We start from the raw sequence: 9,086 nt of genomic DNA, 5'->3' as shown, positions 1-9,086 counted from the left end.
ATTAGTCCACAGCACAAGTATGGATTCTCTTCCTTTCCATATTTGATATTTCCTTTACTCTGGCTTAGAAATTTACAGGAAGCTATATGTAGAGAAAAGTACAATTTGTCATTAAGGCAGGTGAATAATAAGATGCAGTGACCGCATGAGACTCAGATGGAAGCTTTCTGTTTTCCCCTTTGGAATGGGCCATCTCTGACTTGGCATTTCCTGGTTCTTCAGAGGTGTGCACAGCACAATGTTATATGAACATGTTATATGAATGATTCAATGTTATATGAATCAGGCAGATGAAGAGTGAAGGGGTCCACTAAAGAAAAATCTAATCGGACTTAAAAAAATGAATATAGTACACAGCATAGTGCCTACAGTTAATACATAGTGCCTGTATTGTATATGTGAACATTTGCCAAAAGGGTAGGTCTTGGGACTTCCCTGGTGGCACAGTGGTTAAGAATCTGCCTGCCAATGCAAGGGACATGGGTTCGAGCCCTGGTCCGGGAAGATCTCACATGCCGGGGAGCAACTAAGCCCGTGTGCCACAACTACCGAGCCTGCGCTCTAGAGCCCGTGAGCCACAACTACTGAGCCCATGCACCACAACTACTGAAGCCCGTGCACCCTAGAGTCCATGCTCTGCAACAAGAGAAGCCACCGCAATGAGAAGCCCATGCACTGCAACGAAGAGTGGCCCCCTCTCACCACAACTAGAGAAAGCCCGTGCACAGCAACAAAGACCCAATGCAGCCAAAAATAAATAAATAATAAATTTATTTTAAAAAGAAAGGGTAGGTCTTATGTTGTGTTCTTATCTCCCCAAAAATAAATAAATCAAGAGGGTAGGAGGAAGCTTTTGGAGGTGATGGTTATATTTATAGCATTGATCGTGGTGATGATTTCACAAGTGTATACTTATCTCCAAACTCATCAAGTTGCATACACTAAATATGTACAGTTTTTTTGTATGTCAATCATACCTCAATAAAGTTTTTTTTAAAAAAGCAAACATAACTGGATAGAGAGTACCCAGGGTCTCTCTGTATCATTTCTTACAACTGCATGTGAATCTGCAATTATCCCAAAATAAAGTGTAACTTTTAAAAAGAAAAGAAAAGAAGATCTTTATATATAGGATTTAGTCTGGAGTTCCTAAGAGAAAGAGATCAGTGGAAAATCAGGTCCAAACACTTCTGTTTCCCTCAAAGATCAAAGAAACTCTGATTCTGAGTGCAGAAACCATGACCTTGTTAATATTCAATTGATTAAAGGTAAAAGAAGAAAAATGAAAACAAAAAATAGAGAGAGAAGAATGAGCTACTTCTCATGGTGTTGCTTATTCTCTTTTTTGACCCTCAACATGATGTTTTCCCCTCAGTTGCGTCCGCTGCAATAACTGAAGCAGCCACATCATCTGATTGGGATGGTCGGGTCAACCCTAAACAGAAGGGATATCCCCCAAATGGTGATTCTTTAAAAAAATAAATAAATAAAAAGGATCTATCAGCCTTCTAGGGCCATTTGCGTCCTTTGGGCCTCTCCCAGCCCTATCGGCCTCTCCCCCTCTCTCTCTCTCCCTCTCTCTCTCTTTCCACCCCCATCACATCATCCAAAGATTGGATTTCATCCTGTTTTCTATAGAAGACAGACCAGGCTTGCCTGGAAAGAAAACATCCCTGGAGAGATTAGAATCTGACAAGTTCTCATTTCCAGCATCTAAAGGCAGAGGATTAGATTAAAAAATAAATAACGTAATACTGTGCTGCAACTGCACTACACGAGGTCCCTAATATATGGCGCTTTTAATGGCGACCGGCCAAGGTGGTTCTTAGAAGCAGATGGTTGGTACTAAATTGGATCAAAGGCCCTGCACACCTAGGAAGAGGACAAGAGGAATAACTTAGATTTAGAGCAGAAAAATGACTTCTGGTTTTTCTTCCTGTTCTGATATAAACATTCAGTCATAAGCTTCACATTGAAGTGTGTGTTTGTGCAAGCTGGGGAGAGGAGGGAGGGCAGAAATGCTAGTTTGTTATAGCCAGCACCTGTGGCTAAAGGGGCCCAATAACTACCATTAAGCAGGACACGCCTGGGTTTTCGCTTCCTATTCCTCCTGACGCCCCTCCAAAGGTCTTTCACTGCTCCTCCCTTCTTACTTTTATCTTCTTTCTCTTCCTTACCCTGTCTCCTTCCGTCTCTCCTTTTCCCCTGGCCCAGAAAATCATACTAACCTTAAAACTCATCCTAAAAATGTTCAACTAGTGTCACCTTACTTGGAAACTCAGCAGATATCGTCGTCAATCTCTCATCTTTGTCCCCTCCCACTCTGGATTGGCTTCCATCTCTGGGGTGACACATCCCAGCCACCCTAAATAGCCCACAGAGTAACACATCTGAGTCTGGCTGCCTTGTGGTTAGTGGATGGGGAGCTTGCCTGTGTTAAGGGGACTTCCTTGGCTGTTCTCCAACCCTACAGAGAAGCACAGTTGCTCTGTCATTTCCCTGCTTCCCACCCTCCTCATGTTCACCTGACAGGATTCTTGCCTATTCCTCTGGGCAGGTGAAAAAACACCTGCAAAAATGACTATTGCTTCTTAGATTGCTATAACCACCAGTGAGAGCAACGTTAGAGGTCTGTAGAGGATGAGAGGGGGACAATGGAAGGGAGAGAAATGATCTCCTCTGCCCATTAGGCCAGTATTACACATAAGACCGAGCTGTCAACTGGCTTCTTTTATGGAGTCCCTTTCCTTCCTGTAGTGACAAACGAAAGCAGAAGGGGGAAGGGAGGGCTTTTAGGGAATCAGAAAAGAAGCTGAAGCTATCATGCTTCATAGATTTAATTGTTTCCCTTATCAAAGGCTTGAATCCCAAATAAGGCAGTTGCCTGAGTATGTGATGAAAAGAACAGAGCCAAGTGCCTGGCGCTACCTAATGGGTGTTGTCTGAGTAGCACTGTAGAATGATGGTTGAGTGTAAGAGCCTCTGAAGTAAGGGACAGCTGGTTAATCCTGGCTCCTTCCCTTACTAGCGCCGCTCGTGCCCTTAAACTCATCTCCCACCTGCTTAAGAAGACCACTCCAGGAATTCTCACCCCTCGCATCAATAATATCTTCCTCTCTATATGCTACTGTATCTACCAAGTAAAGTCCTCCATTCACCCCACATCCCTCTCCAGCTTCCGTCCCACCTCTCTTCTTCCCATTACAACAAAATTCCTTGAAAGAGCTGTCTATATTCACTGTCTCTAATTCCTATCTTCTTCTCTCTCGAATCGTCTTCAATTAGATGTTTATCTCTATCACTCCATGAAAATAGTTCCTCTCAAGGTCACAAATGAACTTCTGTGTTGTCAAATCAAATGGTCAGTTCTCAGTCCTCATCTTGCTTGACGTTTCATCAGCATTCTAAAGAGATGAACCCTCCCTCCTCCTTGAAAAACTTTATCTCCATGGCTTCCAGGGACCATTCTCTCAACAGCTACCTCACTGGCTACTCCTACTCAGCGCCTTTTGTTGATTTCTCTTCTCAATCCTGACCTGGCACCATTGGAGTGCCCCAGAATTCAGACCTCGGGCGATTTCCCTTCTGTATACTCTGCCCCTAGGCAACCACATCCCGTCCCATGGCTTTAACTACCATCGATACATTGAAGATTTCCAAATTTGTATCTGAGTTCAGACTTCTCTCAACTCCAGATGCATCTATCCAACTGTCTACTCAACATTCCCTCTTGGAGATCGAATAGGCATCTTAAATGTAACATGTTCCAAGAGAATTCCTGATTCCTCCTCCACAAACCTGGTTTTCCTCCATTCTTGTCCGTCTCTGTTGATGGCAGCTCGAATCTTCCAATTGCTGAAGTCAAAATCCTGGGGTCATCCTTGACTCCTTCTTTTTCTCCCACATTCCATACCCAAGACATCTGCAAAACACATCAGTCTTTCATTCAAAATCTGACCAGGTCTCGCCACCTCAATCACCACCACCTGATCCTGGCCACCATCATCTCTCACGTGAACTACTGTAAATTGCCTCCCACTTGTCTCCTTGCTTCTGCCCTTAATCTCCTAAAGTCTGTTCTCACTCAACACAGCAGCTGGAGTGATTCATTTAAAATTTAAGTTACATCATGTCATTCCTCATGGAATATTCCCCCATGGCTCCCAATTTCACTCAGCGTAAAAGCTAAAGGTCATATAATGCCCGATAAAGCCCTACATGATTCAGCGCCCCTCCCTCCCACACCATCATTCTTACTATTTTCAACCTCTGCACCAATCACACTGGTCTCCTGGCTGATCCTTAAACATGCCACACACGTTCCCACTTTTGGGCCATTGCACTGGCTGTCCCTCTGCCCAGAAAACTCTCTCCCTGGACAACCACATGGATTGCCCCCTTGCTTCCTGAAGGTCTCTGCACAAATGCTATCTCCTCAGAGAATGCTTACTCACTGTTTCTCTCAACAAATATGACCATCTGCTACATTACAATTTTATTTGATTCATGTCTGTCTCTTCCCAATGTAAACCTCTTGGGAGCAGGGACTTTGCTTTATCCACTGCTCTACTCGTTAGCACTAGGAATGAAGCCTGCCACATAATATTCAATGAATATTTTCTTTTTTTCTTTTCTTTTTTAAACATCTTTATTGGAGTATAATTGCTTTACAATGGTGTGTTAGTTTCCGCTTTATAACAAAGTGAATCAGCTGTACATATACATATATCCCCATATCTCCTCCCTCTTGTGTCTCCCTCCCACCCTCCCTATCCCAAGGCTCTAGGTGGTCACAAAGCACGAGCTGATCTCCCTGTGCTATGTGGCTGCTTCCCACTAGCTATCTATTTTACGTTTGGTAGTGTATATATGTATATGCCACTCTCTCAATTCATCCCAGCTTTCGCTTCCCCCTCCCTGTGTCCTCAAGTCCATCCTCTACATCTGCGTCTTTATTCCTGTCCTGACCCTAGGTGCTTCAGAACCTTTTTTTTTTTTAGATGTGTTAGCATACAATATTTGTTTTTTCTCTTTCTGACTTACTTCACTCTCTATGACAATCTCTAGGTTCATCCACCTCACTACAAATAACTCAATTTTGTTTCTTTTTATGGCGAGTAATATTCCATTGTGTATCTGTGCCACATCTTCTTTATCCATTCATCAGTCAATGGACACTTAGGTTGCTTCCATGTCCTGGCTATTTTCAGTAGAGCTGCAAGGAATATTGTGGTATATGACTCTTTTTGAATTATGGTTTTCTCAGGGTATATGCCCAGTAATGGGATTGCTGGGTCGTATGGTAGTTCTATTTTTAGTTTTCTTAGGAACCTCCATACTGTTCTCCATAGTGGCTGTATCAATTTACATTCCCAGAAACAGTGCAAGAGGGTTCCCTTTTCTCCACACCCTCTCCAGCATTTATTGTTTGTAGATTTTTTTGATGATGGCCATTCTGACTGGTGTGAGGTGATACCTCACTGTAGTTTTGATTTGCATTTCTCTAATGATTAGTGATGTTGAGCATCCTTTCATGTGTTTGTTGGCCATCTGTATCTCTTCTTTGGAGAAATGTCTATTTAGGTCTTCTGCCCATTTTTGGATTGGGTTGTTTGTTTTTTTTGATATTGAGCTGCATGAGCTGCTTGTAAATTTTGGAGATTAATCCTTTGTCAGTTGCTTCATTAGCAAATATTTCTCCTATTCTGGGGGTTGTTTTTTTGTCTTGTTTGTGGTTTCCTTTGCTGTGCAAAAGCTTTGAATTTTCATTGGTCCCATTTGTTTATTTTTGTTTTTATTTCCATTTCTCTAGGAGGTGGGTCAAGAAGGATCTTGCTGTGATTTATGTCATAGAGTGTTCTGCCTATGTTTTACTCTAAGAGATTGATACTGCCTGGCCTTACATTTAGGTCTTTAATCCATTTTGAGTTTATTTTTGTGTATGGTGTTAGGGAGTATTCTAATTTCATTCTTTTACATGTAGCTGTCCAGTTTTCCCAGCACCACTTATTGAAGAGGCTATCTTTTCTCCATTGTATATTCTTGCCTCTTTTATCAAAAATAAGGTGACCATATGTGTGTGGGTTTATCTCTGGGCTTTCTATCCTGTTCCATTGATCTATATTTCTGTTTTTTTGCCAATACCATAGTCTTGATTACTGTAGCTTTGTACTATAGTCTGAAGTCCAGGAACCTAATTCCTCCAGCTCAATTTTTCTTTCTCAAGATTGCTTTGGGGGCTTCCCTGGTGGCGCAGTGGTTGAGAATCTGCCTGCTAATGCAGAGGACATGGGTTCGAGCCCTGGTCTGGGAGGATCCCACATGCCGCAGAGCAGCTGGGCCCGTGAGCCACAACTACTGAGCCTGTGCGTCTGGAGCCTGTGCTCCACAACAAGAGAGGCCATGATAGTGAGAGGCCCGTGCACTGCGATGAAGAGTGGCCCCCGCTTGCCACAACTACAGAAAGCCCTTGCACAGAAACAAAAACCCAACACAGCATAAATAAATTAATAAAACTCCTATCCCAATATCTTAAAAAAAAAAGATTGCTTTGGCTATTAGGGGTCTTTTGTGTTTCCATACAAATTGTGAAAATTTTTTGATCTAGTTCTGTGAAAAATGCCATCGGTAGTTTGATAGGGATTGCATTGAATCTGTAGATAGCTTTGGGTAGTATAGTCATTTTCACAATGTTGATCCTTCCAATCCAAGAACATGGCATATCTCTCCATCTGTTTGCATCATCTTTAATTACTTTCATCAGTATCTTTCAGTTTTCTTCATACAAGTCTTTTCTCTCCTTAGGTAGGTTATTCCTGGGTATTTTATTCTTTTTGTTGCAATGGTAAATGGGAGTGTTTCCTTAATTTCTCTTTCAGATTTTCATCATTCGTGTATAGGAATGCAAGAGATTCTATGCGTTAACTTTGTATATGCTACTTTACTAAATTCATTGATTAGCTCTAGTAGTTTTCTGGTAGCACCTTTAGGGTTCTCTATGTATAGTATCATGTCATCTGCAAATGGTGACAGCATTACTTCTTCTTTTCCGATTTGGATTCCGTTTGTTTCTTTTTCTCCTCTGATTGCTGAGGCTAAAACTTCCAAAACTATGTTGAATAATAGTGGTGAGAGTGGACCACCTTGTCTTGTTCCAGATCTTAGAGGAAATGGTTTCAGTTTTTCACCATTGAGGATGATGTTGGCTGTGGGTTTGTCATACATGGTCTTTATTATGTTGAGATAAGTTCCCTCTATGCCTACTTTCTGGAGGGTTTTTATCATAAATGGGTGCTGAATTTTGTCTAAAGCTTTTTCTGCATGTATTGAGATGACCATATGGTTTTCCTCCTTAAGTTTGTTAATATGGTGTATCACATTGATTGATTTTCATATATTGAAGAATCCTTGCATTCCTGGGGTAAACCCCACTTGATCATGGCGTATGATCCTTTTAATGTGCTGTTGGATTCTGTTTGTTAGTATTTTGTTGAGGATTTTTGCATCTGTGTTCATCAGTGATATTGGCCTGTAGTTTTCTTTCTTTGTGGCATCTTTATCTGGTTTTGGTATCAGGTGATGGTGGCCTTGTAGAATGAGTTTGGGAGTGTTCCTCCCTCTGCTATATTTTGGAAGTGTTTGAGAAGGATAGGTGTTAGCTCTTCTCTAAATGTTTGATAGAATTCGCCTGTGAAGCCATCTGGTCCTGGGCTTTTGTTTGTTGGAAGATTTTTAATCACAGTCTCAATTCCAGTGCTTGTGATTTGTCCGTTTATATTTTCTATCTCTTCGTGGTTCAGTCTTGGAAGGTTGTGTTTTTCTAAGAATTTGTCCATTTCTTCCAGGTTGTCCATTTTATTGGCATATAGTTGCTTGTAGTAATCTCTCATGATCCTTTGTATTTCTGCAGTGTCAGTTGTTACTTCTCCTTTTTCATTTCTAATTCTATTGATTTGAGTCTTATCCCTTTTTTTCTTGATGAGTCTGGCTAATAGTTTATCAATTTTGTTTATCTTCTCAAAGAACCAGCTTTTAGTTTTATTGATCTTTACTATCATTTCCTTCATTTATTTTTCATTTATTTCTGATCTGATCTTTATGATTTCTTTCCTTCTGCCCACTTGAGGATTTTCTGTTCTTCTTTCTCTAATTGCTTTAGGTGTAAGGTTAGGTTGTTTATTTGAGATGTTTCTTTTTTCTTGAGGTAGGGTTGTATTGCTATAAACTTTTCTCTTAGAAATGCTTTTGCTGCATCCCATAGGTTTTGGGTCATCGTGTTTTCATTGTCATTTGCCTCTAGGTATTTTTTTGATTTCCTCTTTGATTTCTTCAGTGATCTCTTGATTATTAAGTAGTGCATTGTTTAGCCTCCATGTGTTTGTATTTTTTACAGATTTTTTCCTGTAATTGCTATCTAGTCTTATAGCGTTGTGGTCGGAAAAGATGCTTGATACAATTTCAATTTTCTTAAATTTACCAAAGCTTGATTTGTGACCCAGGATATGATCTATCCTGGAGAATGTCCCATGAGCACTTGAGAAGAAAGTGTATTCTGTTCTTCTTCAGTGGAATGTCCTTTAAATATCAATTAAGTGCATCTTGTTTAATGTATCACTTAAAGCTTGTGTTTCCTTATTTATTTTCATTTTGGATGATCTTTCCATTGGTGAAAGTGGGGTGTTAAAGTCCCCTACTATGATTGTGTTACTGTCGATTCCCCCTATTATGGCTGTTAGCATTTGCCTTATGTATCGAGGTACTCCCATGCTGGGTGCATAAATATTTACAATCGTTATATCTTCTTCCTGGATGCATTCCTTGATTATCATGTAGTGTCCTTCTTTGTCTCTTGTAATAGTCTTTATGTTAAAGTCTATTTTGTCTGATATGAGCATTGCTACTCCAGCTTTCTTCTGATTTCCATTTGCATGGAATATCTTTTTCCATCCCCTCACTTTCAGTCTGTATGTGTCCCTAGGTCTGAAGTGGGTCTCTTGTAGACAGCATATATATGGGTCTTGTTTCTGTATCCATTCAGCGAGCCTGTGTCTTTTGGTTGGAGCATTTAATCCATTCACGTTTAAGGT

Source organism: Monodon monoceros, unplaced genomic scaffold (genome assembly GCF_005190385.1).
Source record: "Monodon monoceros isolate NGI ecotype Baffin Bay Population unplaced genomic scaffold, NGI_Narwhal_1 Super_Scaffold_22, whole genome shotgun sequence".
NCBI lineage: Eukaryota > Metazoa > Chordata > Mammalia > Artiodactyla > Monodontidae > Monodon > Monodon monoceros.
This window is presented reverse-complemented; position numbering follows the sequence as displayed.